This window comes from Panthera uncia (assembly GCF_023721935.1).
Source record: "Panthera uncia isolate 11264 chromosome B3 unlocalized genomic scaffold, Puncia_PCG_1.0 HiC_scaffold_1, whole genome shotgun sequence".
Taxonomy (NCBI): Eukaryota; Metazoa; Chordata; class Mammalia; order Carnivora; family Felidae; genus Panthera; species Panthera uncia.
In genome coordinates this window covers 121,160,927-121,179,139 of record NW_026057582.1, presented here as the reverse complement: position 1 = coordinate 121,179,139, position 18,213 = coordinate 121,160,927, and the positions used below count along the sequence as shown (strand labels likewise).

General features: G+C 35.2%; 1 pseudogene; it reads right to left on the bottom strand.

Moving 5' to 3' along the window:
• Nucleotides 1-17,674: 17,674 nt before the first annotated feature.
• Nucleotides 17,675-18,213, bottom strand: LOC125909037 (ornithine decarboxylase antizyme 2-like; annotated as a pseudogene).

Genomic DNA, 18,213 nt, shown 5'->3' with positions numbered 1-18,213 from the left:
GTGAAATTTATTACAGGCACAGATTTGTGTAATCATCAATATAGTCAGGATACAGAACTGGCCAACACCACCAGGAAATTTTCTCATACTACCCCTTCATACTCACACTTTCCCACTAACCTTTGTGAATACTTATTTGTTCTCCATTGCTGTAATTTTGCCACTTCTAGAATGTTATAAGGCTGGAATAATATAGTATGTAAACTTTCATTTTTTTAACGCTTAGTATAATGCCCTTAAGATTCATCCAAGTTACTATCTATAACAATATATAGTTCTCTTTTATTTCTGAGTAATATATTACCATCTATCCATTTACTGGTTGAAGGACATGTGGGTGGTTTCCAGCTATTGCAAAATAAAGCTGCTATTAACACTAGTGTACCCGTTTTTTTTACTCTATACGTACATAGAATAAACTCCCGGGAGTGAAAAAATCAGGTCTTATGTTACCTCTATGTTTAAATTTATACAAAACTGCCAGACCATGTGGAGTGGTTATACAAACTTACAAAATGTTTGAAAGTTCCAGTTGCTTCACCACACTCTTTTGGGTATTGACAGTACAGTTTTCTTTCAGCCATTCTAATATGTGTGTAGTGGTATCTCATTGTAACTATAATTCACATTTTCCTAATGGTTAACGGTATTGACAATATTTCCCTGTGCTAATTTGCCATCCATGTATCCAGGTTGGTTAAGTGTCTGTTCCAAGCTTTGACTACGATCTAACTGGGTGGTTTGTTTTCATAATGTTGAATTTAGAAAGTTCTTTAATTGTTTTTGTATACCTGAAACTAATATTAAGCTGTATGTTAACTAACTGGAATTTAAATAAAAACTTAAAAAAATAGAAAGCTCTTTATATATTCTGAATACAAATTCTATTTTTGGATATATGTTCACAAAGACTTTACTCCAGTCTGTTGCTTGTTTGTTTGTTTGTTTTCATTGTCTTACTGGTAACTTTTGAAGAACAATATTTTTTAATTTTGATGATGTCCAGATTATCCATTTTTCTCTTGTGGATTATGACTTTGGTGTCTTCATTTAACACTAGACCATGAAGTCCCCCCTCCCATGTTTCTCCCCTCTCAAGTTTTAGAGATTTACATATTACACAGAGTTCTATAATTCATTTTGAGCTAAATTTGTATGAAATGTGAGATTTATGTTGAGGCTCTTGGGGTTTTGTTTGTTTTCCATATAAATGGCTAAATGCCCCAATATCATTTGTTGAAAAGAATATCCTTCCACTGAATTGCTCTTGTACCTTTGTCAGAAACCAGTTGGATATACTTGTGGTGAGCCTATTTTTGAGTTCTTTATTATGCTCCAATGATCTTGTGTCTATCCCCTTGCCAAATACTACACTGGTTGCTGATTTGTATAGTAAGTCTTTTTTTTTAATGTTTACATATTTTTGAGAGAGAAAGAGAGAGAGAGAGAGAGAGAGAGAGAGAGAGAAACGAGCGGAGGAGGGGCAGAGAGAGAGAGGGAGACACAGAATCCAAAGCAGGCACCAAGCTCTGAGCTGTCAGCACAGAGCCTGACTTGGGGCTCAAACCCACAAACTGGAGATCATAACCTGAGTTGAAGTCAGATGCTTAACCGACTGAGTCACCCAGGTGCCCCTATACTAAGTCTTAATACTGAGTAATTTCTTCAACTGTATTCATCTTTTACAAAATCATTTTAGCTATTCTAGTTCCATTGTTTCTCAATATAAGTTTTATGATCAAGCTTGTCTATACCTAAGAGGGCCAAACTTTTATAAAGTCAACCCTTTTAGGGTTTAGGACAGAATCATACCAGACAAAATAAGTCGTACAGCATAGTATTACAATATATAATAAATAATTGTACACGTGTTATTATTTTAATATAACATGAAGAACAGGAGTTTTATCGAATACATATTTTTTAATTTCGGTTTTATGTTACATAAATTATATAAAAAAATAGGACTAGTTAACCGTGGCAATTAATAGTAATTGATAGTTGAATTAGTAAGTAATACATGTGAGGAAATATAACAATATTTTGAATTCTGTCCTCTGATACATCAATTTATTTTAACTCCTGATTGTATACTTAAGTATTATAGGCTGTATTTTAGTTATTATTAAGATCTATAAGTATAAGAATTTCAGGATAGCATAAATTCAAAATGATGTTAGGTATTAAAATATTTAATTTGAAAATAACAATACTGTAATTATTTCTGTTCCATAAACATAGGATAAATATTTTCTATTTCTGTTTCCTTTTACAATAATATTTCCCTACAACACTGTAGCATTCATAATATACTTTATTTCTTTTATGCAGTGATAAAAATGAGTAGAGTCAAACATATATGTCACTTTGACTTGAAGCACTGCTCCTACTGAGTTCCACATCACACTAATTTCTTGTGTAAGTCCAATGTGATGACATCAAGTTAAATGTTTCCTCAGAAAAAGCTTTTGTGCAAAGAATACTTAAAATTTTACTTATCATCGACAGTAGAGTTTTAGATTTGCAGGAATTAGCTTCTGGCTTTCAAAAAATATTCACTCTCAAAAAATGTCAAAAAAGTATAATGTACTTTGAATCTATAGCTTTGCTTTCGTAGGCTCACTGTTTGTCAATCAGATCCTTTGTGTCTATAAATTCTTCATGCAGACTATCAGCATCTAAAATGTCCATGATTTTTAAACACTCTGAAGTACATTGGATATTACCATAAGTTAACCCTCTTTCTCAGAGAAATTTTTTTTCAAGACACAAGAGATAATTTGAATTTGTCAAATCAAATTTTGTTTTATTTTATTATGTTTTTGTTACAAGTTTTTTTAATTTATTCCAGTTAGTTGACATGTAGTGTAATATGAGTTTCAGGAGTAGAATGTAGTAATTCATCACTTAGAACACACAGTCCTCATCACAACAAGTGCTGCCTTAATATCCATCACCCATTTAATCCATCCCCCCAACTAATTCCCTCCAAGAATCCTGTTTGCTCTCTACAGTTAAGAGTCTATTTTATGGTTTATCTCTCTCTCTCCCTCTCTTTTTCGTTTCCCTTCTCCTATGCTCATTTGTTTTGTTTCTCAATCCACACATGAGTAAAATAATATGGTATTTGTCTTTCTCTGAGTTATTTCACTTAGCATAATATATTCTCTAGCCCCATCCACATCATTGCAAATGACAAGATTTCATTTTTCTCTATGGCTGAGTAATATATGTATATATTACATGTATGTATGTATATATATATATATACATATATATATATCAGTAATATTCCATTGTGTACATATCTTTATATATATCACATGTTTATCCATTCATCAGTCAATGGACATTTGGGCTCTTTCCATCATTTAGCTATTTTTGATAATGCTGCTATAAACATTTGGGATGCATGTATCCCTTCAAATAGGTATTTTTGTATCCTATGTCTTCTTGGGAAAATGTCTGCTCATGTCTTCTGCCCATTTCTTAAGTTAATTATTGTTTTGTTTTGTTTTGTTTTGGTGTTGAGTTTGATAAGTTCTTTACATATTTTGGATACTAACACTGTATCAGATATGTTATTTACAAATATTGTCTCCCATTCCAGGGGTTGCCTTTTAATATTGTTGATTGTTTCCTTCACTGTGCAGAAGTTTTTTTTTTTTTTTAACTTGATGGAGTCCCAATAGTTCATTTTTTCTTTTGTTTCCCTTGAAATCAAATTTTAATACTAAATAATTTACAATAAAAAAATAAACTGAGGGGTGCTTGGGTGGTTCAGTCAGTTGAGCCTCCAACTACAGCTCAGGTCATGATCTCACAGTTTGTGAATTCAAGCCCCATGTTGGGTTCTGTGCTGACAGCTCAGTACCTTGAGCCTGCTTCAGATTCTGTGTCTCCCTCTGCCCCTCCCCCACTCATGCTCTCTCTCCCTCTCTCATTATCTCTGTCTTAAAAATAATAAACATTAAAAATGTTTAAAAATAAATTTATAAAGTCCTGTTTAACTTGGTTTTCCTTTCTTTTTTGGTGCCAATTTTAAATTAGTAAGTAATACATGTGAGGAAATATAACAATATTTTGAATTCTGTCCTCTGATACATCAATTTATTTTAACTCCTGATTGTATACTTAAGTATTATAGGCTGTATTTTAGTTATTATTAAGATCTATAAGTATAAGACATTTCATTTTCCATTGTTTATGAAGTGCAATGTTATTTCCTTTTCTTGTGCGTATATTTCATACTGAAGTGTGGAACACTTCATGAAATTCCACATTCAAACATTCAAGAATGCCCAGTTTTATAGCAGCTTGACTCTATGACTAGCTTCTTTTTTTAAGTTTTATTTATTTATTTTGAGAGAGAGACAGGAAGAGAACACGAGTGCTTGCATGAGCAGGGGAGGGGCAGGGAGAGAGGGAATTACAACCAGGCTCCATGCTGTCAGTATGGAGACCGATATGGGGCTTAATGGCACAACTGTGAGATCATGATCTGAGCCAAAACCAAGAGTCGGACACAACAGACTGAGCAACAGAGGTGCCCCTCTATGGTTATCTTCTTTTGATGAATTTTAGAAAAAATTAAGGGGGGCCTGGGTGCTCAGTCAGATAGGTGTCCAATTCTTGATTTTGGCTCAGGCCATGATCTTATGGTTTACGAGTTCAAGCCCCACATTGGGCTCCATGTTGAGTGTGGAGCCTGCTTGGGATTCTCTCTCTCTCTCCCTCTCTCTTTGCCCCTCCCCCACTTGTGCTCTCTCTGACTCTCAAAGTAAATGAATAAACATTAAAAAATTAAAAAATAAAATAAAGATAAATAAATAAATAATTTAAGATCTAATACAATCTTATACTCTCCCCCAATATATAAATATTTGTGCTGTAACATTTTTTGTTTCAACCAAAACATACCATCAGATAACGCGTGTGCAGTCAGTTCATCATCTTTTTCTATGCTCCACCTGGCCTCTTCAAAGATCCACAGTTTTGGGGAGGGGAATGTCTCTACATTTCTAGTTTATTATCCTTTTCTGCATTCTCATCCTCAATATAGACATCCCCAAACTAGACATTCTTCTCCTATACTTCGAAAATATGGTTTAAAAGGCAGGCCAACATTTTGATATATTTTCTATGGCCAGAAACAGTGATATCCAACTTGTAGGCATTTTTTAAGGTTATTTCCTTCCATTTCTATAAAACATACAAAATCATTAGTGTTTCTGCATGTTTTTAGAAAACTGAAAAGTGTCCAAAAACTTTCATTATGAAAGCCTCAAAATCACAGGTACGCATATCATACCCTATTTTTGCACTGTGTAAAATGTATGTTTTACATTAAGAAAGTAAGATCTTTTCATTTTTTTGGCAAGAGGGTCATAGACTGAGTGGAATTTGTCAGTTATACATTTGCACTGTCTGCCAGATATGCAGACAGATGAGCAAAATGTAGTTTGGATCTCAACAAGATTATCAATAATCTCTATGATTTAATCACATATTTCATAAAAACAAAGACAATAATTTGAAGGTCTAATTTACAATTAAAAATACTTAAAAGATAGGGTGAACTTTGTGTTGTTGTTATCCTGATTCAATGCATTACACATTATACTGTATAAAGCATGATTGATGGTAAGACCTTGTAGAAACAGCCCTACAAGGTAAGAGGCTGATACATTCCTTATTGGAAATTCCTCTTTTGTTTGCCCATATGACATTTTAGTTGCAACTTACATATCAGGGAATGTAATTTTACTCAGTTTCAGGAGACAATCAAGAAAATGACACAATTATGCATGTTTTTTGTATGATAAACCCACAGTTATACGGTGGCTGCTATTTTCAATTGAGAATTGAAGGCTTTCTAGGAATTTTTAGAACAAAAAAATATAAGTTTTTAATCCATTTGAAAGTACCGGTTTGCCTCATCCCCAATTTGTAAGATTCAATACAGAGGGAAGGCAATGTGAAAATACAGGGAGAAGACTGCTATCTACATGCCAAAGAAAGAGACATGAAACACCTTTTCCTGAAGGACCTCAGAAAGAAGAAACCCTGCTGACAGCTTGATTTCAGATTTTCACCCTTTGGAACTACTGTGAGACAATGCAATGTTGTTTAAGCCACCCAGTCTATAATATTTTGTTATAAAAGCCCCAGCAAACTAATACAGATAACATCATCTTCTCTACCATATCCAGCCCCAAATTATTTTCTGTATATCACACATTATGCTTTCTTTTTTTTAAATTTTTAAATTTACCATTCAATCTAGTTGTATGTGTCCTTCATATGTCATTAAATTAACACAATAACTTATCCTTCTCTTCAGTGAAATCTGGGGCATGCTGACTTTGATATTACAATTGTTCTTATTTTCACTATCTGAACTCTTAGAAAATATGACCACAGTGTTCATAAAGTTAAATACTGAACTAGTACAAAATACATACAAAGTAGAGCCCTCAATTAGCAAGTAAAGTCAAATACAGACTAGTGCTCATGATTACAAAATGCTTAAGTAGCATATTTAAATCACATCAGTTTAATATTGGTGCAATAATAGATTATCCATTGCTGTGTGCTATAAATCAAGGTTGCCGACATCAGTGGTCAGGGGAAAATAAACAGTGACAAAAACCATGAAAAGTAGATAATGCATGCTGTATACATTTAAAATGCATTCAGCTCCTATTTGGGGGCTGCCATATGGATTCTATAGGGTTTCCATTCCCCCACCTCCAATCTTTTTTACTCATAGCCCAAAGCTGGGATTTATCTCATCCTGTGAAGGAGCTTCTTGGGAAGTGAAATTTTTAGTGCCAAAACTAAGAAAATCCTAGGCAAACTGCTGGGATTCTGAATGAAATTGTATTTACTCTATAGAAAAATTTTATCTAATTACTATGTGATGTCTTCTGATCTTATGAACATAATGTTCCTCTACAATTACTTAGGTCTTTGATTTTTTTATCAATACCTTTATTTTCTTTTTTAAAAGGTTTTATTCAAATTCCAGTTTAACGTACAATGTATATAGTTATAGTATATATAGTATTTATATTTATAGTATATATATATATATATATATATATATATATATATATATATATAGTTTGGCTATGGCAGATGATTCTGCTATAAATATCAGGGTGCCTATATCCATTTGAATTAGTATTTTTGTATTCTTTGGGTAAATACCTAGTACTGCAATTGCTAGATCATAGGGTAATTCTATTTTTAAGTTTTTGCGTAAACTCCATACTGTTATGATTTCAATATACAGACCCTATGCATGTTGTGTTGGATTCACACTTATTTTTGAGCTCTTGTAAACACACTGAGTTCTAAAGTTTGGCTTCTAGTTGTTAATAGCTAGTATTTACAAATATGGTTGTGTGTTGACCTTGTGTTTTGTCACCTTGCTAAAATCACCTATTAATTTTGGATTTTTTTTTTGGTTTTGGTTTTGGTTTTCATAGGTTATTTTATAGATTATGTAGCCAGTTATGCACCCTGCAAATAGGAATAGTTTTATATCTTCATTGCCAATTTGTAACTGTTTGCTTTCCTTTCTCATTATATTCATCTGGCTAGGACTATCACTAGCAAGTTGAAAAGGAGTAGGAAGAGTGGACATCCTACCCTTATACCTAAACTTTGAAAGAAGCATTCAGTCTTTTGTCATTGAACATTAAGTAATGTTAACTGTACTTCAGGTGTGTTTTTTTAGATGCTGTCTATCAAGTTGATTATTTAATTTCTATGCATACTTTGCTGATAATCTTTATCATGAATGGGAGTTGAATTTTGTCAAATGTTTTTTTCTGCATGAGTTAATATGATCATGTGATTTTTATTCTTAAGACTGCTAATATGGTGAATTATGATGATTCATTTTTAATATTGAATCAACCTTGCATTCCTGGAATAAATAAGAAATTTAACAGTAGTGTATTTTTAATATATATGTTGGTAAATTAAATTTGCTAATATCTGCAAGAATCTGCCAGGACAGATGCTCCTGGAAATACTTCAGTCTTCCCATTCTCTAGAGAAATTCTGCAAGTTTCTCTCTCTTCACTTACCTTCTCTGTCTCAAAAATGTACTTTCCCTGTCACTCCTCAGAGAAAATAGAGCACCATTAACCTCCTGTCACAAATACAAATGTGCATACATCTAATCAGTTGTTTTATCTTTTTCTCTCATCCCTACAGAGAATATATTCCTAATTCTGTTTAAGGCTAGTAACTCTACTTAAGCTGTAGATCTGACCACTTCCTCAACACTAGCTTCCCTCCAGTTGAATATGTTCAAGTTGTTGATACTTTCATGCTGCTCAATTCTTAAATCACTGAAATCTGTCTTCTGTTAACAAGTATTCCATTGAAGTTGTTCTTATCTAGAGGAAAATGACCTATGCATTAGTAACATCAGTGGACATCATCAGTTATTGTATTATTTTACACTTCAAGTAAGTCCAACACTATTGATCATATCCCCATTACCTTGGTATTTTTAAAACAATATTCTGTACGTCTTGCTCTATTCCTAATATATCTACTATTCATTTACTTTATTTGAGATGTCTCTCTATTTGTCCATTTGATATTTTCTCTCTTCAATGTTCTACCCTGCATCTCTTATGTCTCCTCCAAGGTTCCCAAACTTCTAATGCCTTTAAAAACTAGAATAGGACATAAACTTGAGGATAGCTATGTTAGTGTCTGGCAGTGAGCTGAATCACTATTCAGCTATTAGGTATCCTGCCTAAAATGCTCAGGCAAAGCACAGCTTACCTTTCAAAGTCCATGCAATCCCTCTAAGCATTCGTGTTCATGGATTTATGAAATGTTAATCTACATTTTCACTTCTTCTCTTGTGAATTTCTCTCCAGTCAAATGGATGTCTCTGCTTAGATATCTCACATTCACCTCAAACTCAACACGTCTAAAACTGAAATTAGCATCTCTCTACACAAACCTGGTTTTAAATAAATGTTTATTTATTTATTTTTGAGAGAGAAAGAACATGTGAGGAGGTAAGGGGCAGAAAGAGAGGGAGACACAGAATCCCATGCAGTCTCCATGCTGTTAACACAGAGACCAACGTGGGGCTCAAAATCAGAAACCATGAGATCACGACCTGAGCCAAAATCAAAAGTCATACACTTCACCAAAAGTGCCACCCAGCTTCCTCTAAAACTGCTTTTCCTTTGCTCCCAAACTCAATAACAGGCATTACTCAAACTGTTGTGTATGCCAGAAACCTGGCCATACTCCTTGACTCTTCTCTATCCTCAGTTCTAGCATTTAATCTATCACCATTTTTGTTAACTTTATCTCCAAATATTTATCATTTTTTTCCATTAATATCAATTCTCACTACTTATTTGTTGGTTAAGATCCCCATTATCTCTCATCCAAGCTGATGCACAACACTCTATATTTCTCTGAACTTAATCTTCTTTATCTCATTTCTAATAGGCAATGATCCTGCTAATGCAATCCCTCCCTCAAATGCTTATGCTATCTCAACAGCATTTGATGTCATTAACCAATTCCTCCAGCTCATAATACTATTTTAATTTGTATGATCCAACACTCTGGTAGTTTATTTTTCTCTCATCTACTCTTTTGTGTCACTTCACCAGATCTTTCTTCAACCGTAGACATGGAAAAACTTTAATGTCATAGAATAAAATCATAAATATACACATTTCTTTACTCTTATACTTACCCTCTGGACAAATGGATTGCTTTAATGTAGTGCTATGATTCATCATTTTACGTTAAGCATCTTGATTAATATTTTACCTCATAAATTTCTTAGAATTTTTCATAGAGTCCTAATACATAAACTTTTTATTACTTTTACCCCTGTTCTTTCCCTTCTCTTCCATGTCTAATTAAATAACACTACCATTCACCCGATGCTCAAGCTAGAAACATGAATCAGTACTCAATCTTCTAACTTCCTTACCTACCCATTCTCCATTCCTCAACAAAATCCAAAAGACATATACTCTATCTTTTTTTACATCATCCCCATCTCTTATCATACCACAATCTCTATCTTTTTCCCTCTCAAATCATTATGAATATAATAGAGGAGTAATTTAGGGGAACCTGGGTGGCTCAGTCAGTTAAGTGTCCAACTTCAGCTCAGGTCACCATCTTATGGTTGGTGAGTTCAAACCCCATGTCAGGCTCAGTGCTGATGCTCAGAACCTGGACCCTGTTTTGGATTTTGTGTCTCCCTCTTTCTGTCCCTCCCCCACTAGCACTCTGTTTCTTTTGTTTTTAATTTCATTTTTTATTTTTTTAAATTTACATCCAAATTAGTTAGCATATAGTGAAACAATGATTTCAGGAGTAGATTCCTTAGTGCCCCTTACCCATTTAGCCCATACTCCCTCCCAGTAACCCTCAGTTTGTTCTCCGTATTTATGAGTCTCTTCTGTTTTGTTCCCCTCCCTGTTTTTATATTATTTTTGTTTCCCTTCCTTTATGTTCATCTGTTTTGTCTCTTAAAATCCTCATATGAGTGGAGTCATATGAGTTTTGTCTTTCTCTGACTGACTAATTTCACTTAGCATAATACCCTCCAGTTCCATCCACGTAGCTGCAAATGGCAAGATTTCATTCTTTTTGATTGCTGAGTAATACTCCAGTGTGTGTGTGTGTGTGTGTGTGTGTGTGTGTGTGTGTGTATGTGATGTTTCCATTAATATCCACTCTTTATCTTCTTTATCCACTTCTTCTTTATCCACTCATCCATCGATGGACATTTGGGCTCTTTCCATACTTTGGCTATTGTTGATAGTGCTGCTATAAACATGGGGGTGCATGTGTCCCTTCAAAATAGCACACCTGTATCCCTTGGATAAATGCTTAGTAGTGCAATTGCTGGGTCATAGGGTAATTATATTTTTAGTTTTTTCAGGAACCTCCATCCTGTTTTCCAGAGTGGCTGCACCAGCTTGCATTGCCACCAACAATGCAAAAGAGATCCTCTTTCTCCGCATCCTCACCAACATCTGTTGTTAATGGTAAGCCATTCTGACAGGTGTGAGGTGGTATCTCATTGTGATTTTGATTTGTATTTCCCTGGTGATGAGTGATGTGGAGCATTTTTTCATGTGTCAGTTGGCCATCTGGATGTCTTCTTTGGAGAAGTGTCTATTCATGTCTTTTGCCCATTTCTTCACTGGATTATTTGTTTTTTGGGTGTTGAGTTTGATAAGTTCTTTGTAGATTTTGGATACTAATCCTTTATATGATATGCCATTTGCAAATATCTTCTCCCATTCTGTCTGTTGCTGTTTAGTTTTGCTGATGGTTTCCTTCACTGTGCAGAAGCTTTTTATTTTGATGAGGTCCCAGTAGTTCATTTTTGCTTTTGTTTCTCTTTCCTCTGGAGACGTGTTGAGTAAGAAGTTGCTGCAGCCGAGATCAAAGTGGTTTTTGCCTGCTTTCTCCTCGAAGATTTTAATGGCTTCCTGTCTTATTGAGGTCTTTCATCCATTTGGAGTTTATTTTTGTGTATGGTGTAAAAAAGTGGTCCAGGTTCATTCTTCTGCATGTCGCTGTCCAGTTTTCCCAGCACCAATTGCTGAAGAGACTGTCTTTACTCCATTGGATATTCATTGCTGCTTTGCCAAAGAATAGTTGGTCATACGTTTGTGGGTCCATTTCTGGGTTATCTATTCCGTTCCATTGATCTGAGTGTCTGTTCTTGTGCCATTACCATACTGTCTTGATGATTACAGCTTTGTAGTATAGCTTGAAGTCTGGGATTGTGATGCCTCATGCTTTTGGTTTGGTTTGGTTTGGTTTGTAGTATAGCTTGAAGTCTGAGATTGTGATGCCTCCTGCTTTGTGAAGAATGCTGGTGTTACTTTGATAGGGATTGCACTATGTAGATTGCTTTGGATAGTATCGATATGTTAACAATATTTGTTCTTCCTATCAGGAGCATGGTATCTTTTTCCATTTCTTTGTGTCTTCTTCGATTTCTTTAATAAGCTTTCTATAGTTTTCTGTGTATAGATTTTTCATCTCTTTGGCTAGATTTATTCCTATTATTTTATGGTTTTTAGTGCAACTGTAAATGGGGTCGATTCCTTGATTTCTCATTGTTGGTGTATAGGAATGCAACCGATTTCTGTGCATTGATTTTATATCCTGCAGCTTTGATGAATTAATAAATCCGTTCTAGCAGTTTTTTTGGTGGACTCTTTAGGGTTTTCCATATATAGTATCATGTCATCTGCAAGGTGTGAAAGCTTGACCTCCTCCTGGCCAATTTGGATGCCTTTTATTTCTTTGTGTTGTCTGATTGCAGAGGCTAAGACTTCCAATACTATGTTGAATAACAGTGGCAAGAGTGGACATACCTTTCTTGTTTCTGATCTTAGGGGGAAAGCTGTCAGTTTTTCCCCATTGAGGATGATATTAGAGATGGGTCATTTATACATGGCTTTTATGATCTCGAGGTATGCTCCTTCTATCCCTACTTGAAGGATTTTATCAAGAAAGGATGCTGTATTTTGTCAAGTGCTTTATCTGAATCTATTGAGAGGATCATATGGTTCTTGTCCTTTCTTTTATTGATGTGATGATGAATCATGTTGTTTTGCGTGATTGAACCAGCCCTGCATCCCAGGTAGAAATCCCACTTGGTTATGGTGAATAATTTTTTTAATGTATTGTTGGAACTGGTTGGTTAATATCTTGTTGAGTATTTTCACATCCATGTTCATCAGGGAAATTGGTCTATAGTTCTCCTTTTTATGGGGTCTCTGTCTGGTTTTGGAATCAAGGTAATGCTGGCTTCATAGAAAGAGTTTGGAAGGTTTCCTTCCGTTTCTATTTTTTTGAACAGTTTCAAGAGAATAGGTGTTAACTCTTCCTTAAATGTTTGGTAGAATTCCCCCTGGGAAGCCATCTGGCCCTGTACTCTTGTTTTTTGGCAGATTTTTGATTCCTAATTCGATTTCCTTACTGGTTATGGTCTGTTCAAATTTTCTATTTCTTCCTGTTTCAGTTTTGGTAGTGTATATGTTTCTAGGAATTTGTCCATTTCTTCAAGATTGCCCATTTTATTGGCATATAATTGCTCAGGATATTCTCTTATTATTGTTTTTATTTCTGTTGTGTTGGTTGTGATCTCTCCTCTTTCATTCTTTATTTTATTTATTTGGATCTTTTCCTTTTTCTTCTTGATCAAACTGGCTAGTGGTTTATCAATTTTGTTAATTCTTTCAAAAAAACATCTTCTGGTTTCATTGGTCTGTTCTACTGTTTTTTTGGTTTCAATAGCATTTATTTCTGCTCTAATCTTTATTATTTCCTGTCTTCTGCTGGTTTTGGGTGGGACTCTATTGTTGTCTCTCTCTCTCTCTTTCATATATAAATAAACATTACAAAAATTAAAAAAAATAATTAAAATAGTATTTTAAAAGTGTAATGTCAATCAAACCAGTCTCAAACTCATTAGTGATTCTTGTTTGCTCTTTAATACAGTTTGTTTGCTTATCATTGCCTACAAAGGCTGGCCTGATGCTCTACTCTCTTCCTAATTACACACCTTTCTTTTTTATCCACTGGAATAAATATGCATTATCATTGTTAGCGTGATGTTTCAATTCAATAACAATGTGAACTTAAAAATAATAAGCTGAATTAAATATACTATTTTCTGAGATAACCAAAAACAAACCAACAAAGTAGTTCAAGCTTTGGGACCAAAATCTCTAGTCCTCTTACCACTGACAGTTGCCAAGATCTAAGTGAAATTCTCATCTCCACGTTCTGATTACCTAGTGCTGAATTAAGTTCCCATGTCTCATCTAAACACTATCACAAGGATATAGGATTACTCTGCTTTTCATATATAATAAATTCTCTGTCATGGTATTACCCAGTATGAGTACCAAACACACAATGGGGCAAGAGGAGAAAAAAAAAAAAACAAAACACTTGGAATTTATACCACTTAGGGATATTTGAGCTGCATGAAGCAAAACAACAACAAACAAATAAAAACCTCAAATCTTCAAGGCTGTAGCTTAAAGAAATAGGTTGTTTTATATAAATACATTCCAAGAATTACAGTGGTCTCAAAAAATTAGAAATAGAAGTACCATAGGATCCAGCAATTCCATTTCTGGGTATATATCCAAAGGAAATGAAAGTAAAGCCTCAAGGAAATATCTGCACTCCCATGTTTAGTGTAGCAAAGAAATGGAAACAACCCAAGTATCCATCAATGGGTAAATGGATAAAGAAGACACACACACACAAACACACGTGCACACACAAATATTATTTAGCAATGAGAAAGAAGGAAATTCCTGTCATCTGCAAAACATGAATGAAACTTGAAAGCTTTATGCTGAGTGGAGTAAGTCAGACAAAGAAAGACAAATATTCTATGACATGTCTTTTAGGTTGAAAAAACCCACACTCATTGAAATGGAAAGTATAATAGTGGTTACTAGAGGCTGAGGTGGGTATGGGGAGTTATGGAGAGATGTTAGTCAAAACTTCCAGTTATAAGATAAATAAGTTCTGTGATCTAATGTAGTATGGTGATTATAATTAATAATACTTGAAAGTTGCTAAAAGCAGATATTAAATATTCTCATCACAAAAAAGAAATGGTAATTATGTGATATGATGGAGGTCTTAGCTGGCTAATATTATGGTGATAATCATTTTTCAATATATAATGTATCAAATCAACATATTGTACATCTTAAACTTCCACAATGATGTGTCAATTATATCTCAGTAAAGCTGAGAAAAAAATTCTGCCTATTTATAGGCAGCTATCGATATGTTTTTAGTGGTTTGAAGATGTCAGACTCCACATCTCTGTGATTCTTTTAGCTTTTACCATACTTGTCGTTACAGAAGCTTTAACAGATCTTCTAAGTTCTTAGAATAGTAAAAGCATGTAGGAAAGGAAAGCACAAATAGGTTTTTCCTTACATATTTTGACTAGAACATAACTGAAAGGCTATAAATCAAATAGTTAGCTTGTGCTGCCTCAGTTATCTCAACAGATCAGAAAAGAGTTTTGGATATTGTGTGTTGGTCAGTTCATCATATTAAATGCTATATGTGCTGGCAGAGGCAACCATAAAATCCACATAAGTAACTATGGGACTTCAAATATGTTATTTTTCTAACTGGGATCATGTTCCTTCTACTCTTTGTAGATATTTCCTAATCCTTCAAGTATCCACTTAAATTTCACCTGGCCAGAAAAGTCTTTCCTGACTACTTTATTTTAGACAATCTCCTCCACCATTCCTTATCACTCTAAACAAGTCATTTGTTTCATTATCTTATCCTAATATAATTTGTATTTAATGGTTCATTTGTTCGTTTACATTCACATTATACTCTATCAACACTATGAATTTATCATTGAACTCCTTCATGCCAGGGCCGTTTTTGTCTAGTTCATTAATATATACCCAGTGTCCAATACAATATAGCTATATAGTAGAAGCTAAGAGTCTCTATTACATAAATATATAAGCAAATGAATTTATACATCAATTAGCAAAAGATATATATATATATATGTGTGTGTGTGTGTGTGTGTGTGTGTGTGTATACATAATAGGTTGTTACTAAGAAAACACGAGGAACTCTTAAGATATGAGAAAATACGCAATGCAGTTAAGGGCTCCAGACTGCTCAGTAGGTGAAAAAATAATAATGAGGCAAATTAAGAGATGCAGAAGGATGTTTTGATTAGCAATCAGAAAAATAAAAGGAGATGCATAATCAAAAGAAGGACATCTTTCAGCGTAGTTCCTTCTTCCTTCTCAGTTTGTTGGACCTTTGTATGATGGAAATTAGTTATGTCTTTGATGACATTGACTATCTCAGGTATGGTAATTTTTTTTTCTCTTTGTCCAATATTCTAGTCTCTAGCTTGTTTTGAAACTTACTTCCCATCTCCTTTTTAGGGGATTTTCAGCAACTTTTTATAGTCTTCTATGCTTGTGTGTGTGTTCACACAGCAACTCCCTGGTCATAAAGAAACCCTCCTCCAATATCTACCTTTACCACACCACTTTTATGTGGCTAATTCCTTCTTTTCCCATAGATGTAAATTTATGTGTCACTTGTCTGGGAAAATATGAGTTGGGTGCACTTGTTCAGGCCTCTTTAACTTCTGTGCTTCTCCAAAAGTGGCACTCACTGCATGGAAGTGTAATTCTTATTATTCATCTATACCTTTCAATAGACTGAATGCTACAAGCACAGGACAATGTCTAGTCTGTTCATTATTGCATCCCTAACTCCTTGCACAGCATCTGCAACATATTAGGTGTTCAGTATATATTCCAAATTAATGAATAAAATAAGAAAACATTTAGTTATTTATGCAGCTATAGCAGGGTTTAAAATGTCAATTTCTACTCACTCTTGCTAGTACAGAATATTGACTTTTATTATATCTGATCAATTAGCATAAAAACAGTATCTTTTTTAAACTTTAAATCAGTTTATTGAAACAGTAACACAAAACACTTGTCTCCCTGACACCCTCATCTCCTCACCGAATCTGGATCTTTCTCCCTTCTTCCCCTGTTAGAATGAGCTGTTCAGTGAAAACAGAAAAGGGTAGGCCCCTTGTACACCCACAGTCCCACCCCTAAATCCTATGGAGCAGGATCTCAGACACTACTCAGAACCAGTTGAGAGAGGAAGGGAAGTCAGCACTATACTCAGGCTGGCAAAGGCATCTAGTTCCCAAGAACAGATTCTCATACAAACCCCTGGCCATGAGTTGCTATTCCTCTTCCTCTCTGCTCTTTATGACCCTAGAAAGGAGACACCTTGGGGCCTGGGCCTGCATCCAGGAATAAGAACTCTTGGTTGTTATTTACAAATTGGAAGTATGGCTAGTGTTTTAAGGCCAAGGCATCCCAAAGAAAGCCCTGGTGGTGGGAGTGAACTTCAAAGCCCCTATTTAAAATGCATTGATAACATTAAACAGATAAAGCCAGTCTAGCCAAATGCCAGAATAACACTAATCTGTAAAAAAGGAAGGGGACAGACTTGGTTTCTCTAGACCAGACACAAATGCACACAGAGGAGACTAGGCAGAGTATAGAAAAACTCAAGTATAGAAAACATAGCCCAGGGGCTGAAAAGCCTATATTCAGGAGTCCCTGGGTTGACAGGAAGTAAGAAAAGAAAATATGCAAGTCTTAAAAACCAAAATAAGGAAGCCCAACAGCAGGAGAATCTGAACTTGACAGTGCTGCCCACAAATCCTCCAGTCTTTGCCTCTGGATCCAGACAGTCCCTCCCCCTCTAGGCAATGTCCTCCCCTAGGATAGATAGAGCACATCACACAGGGAAGTTTAAAAAGCTTCTAATGCCAGTTCATAAACATTTTAATTTACTATTGGTGATTACATATGAAGAATATGTTTATATTGTTCTTTTTGGGAAAACAATTTCAACTAGTCAACTCAGAGAACACAATAGGCAACCCTCACTCTGAGCCCCTCAGTGTCCTTCCCTAGACATCATGAAACCCCCTCCATTGTCCCAGGGCTGCCCAATTTTTTCTCTCCTCCAACTGTGGCTCTTGGGCAAAACATCCTCTATGGCCATTAATCCTCATTCAGGGGTAAACCATGAACATCACATATGGCCCAGAGAGAACTCAGGAATGGTCTGGATTCACAATCTCAAAGCCCTGAAGGTCTTCAGGTGTGGACTCTCTTCCTGGCCCTTCCTGAAGCACATGAAGACATAGTTCATTTTCACCGTCTCTTCAGAAAACTCTGGCAGTGCTAACAATCCTTCTTTGCTCCCATCAGCTGAGAATCTATTTGGGATTTCTACAAACAGGCTCTGGACGGACAGGGCTGCATCTCAGGAAGACTTTCACCTAGGGGACCTCATACTGGAAGTGGACGATGTGAGGTTTTCCATGGGTCACATGGTGCTTCTCGTCCTTAGACATTATAGCTCAGAGAAGTATCCCTACCTCCCCTTCACCCACTGGGATCTTTGACAGTGGCTGAGGGGCATCAGGAGTACCACAGAGGCCCTGGAACAATGTGCCTGTGGCACTGGAGCTGCGGACAGTTACTCAAAGGCAAAATACTACTGTCCTGGGTGTTTATCATCCTCGGTGGTTCTGCTCAGGGTGGGAGT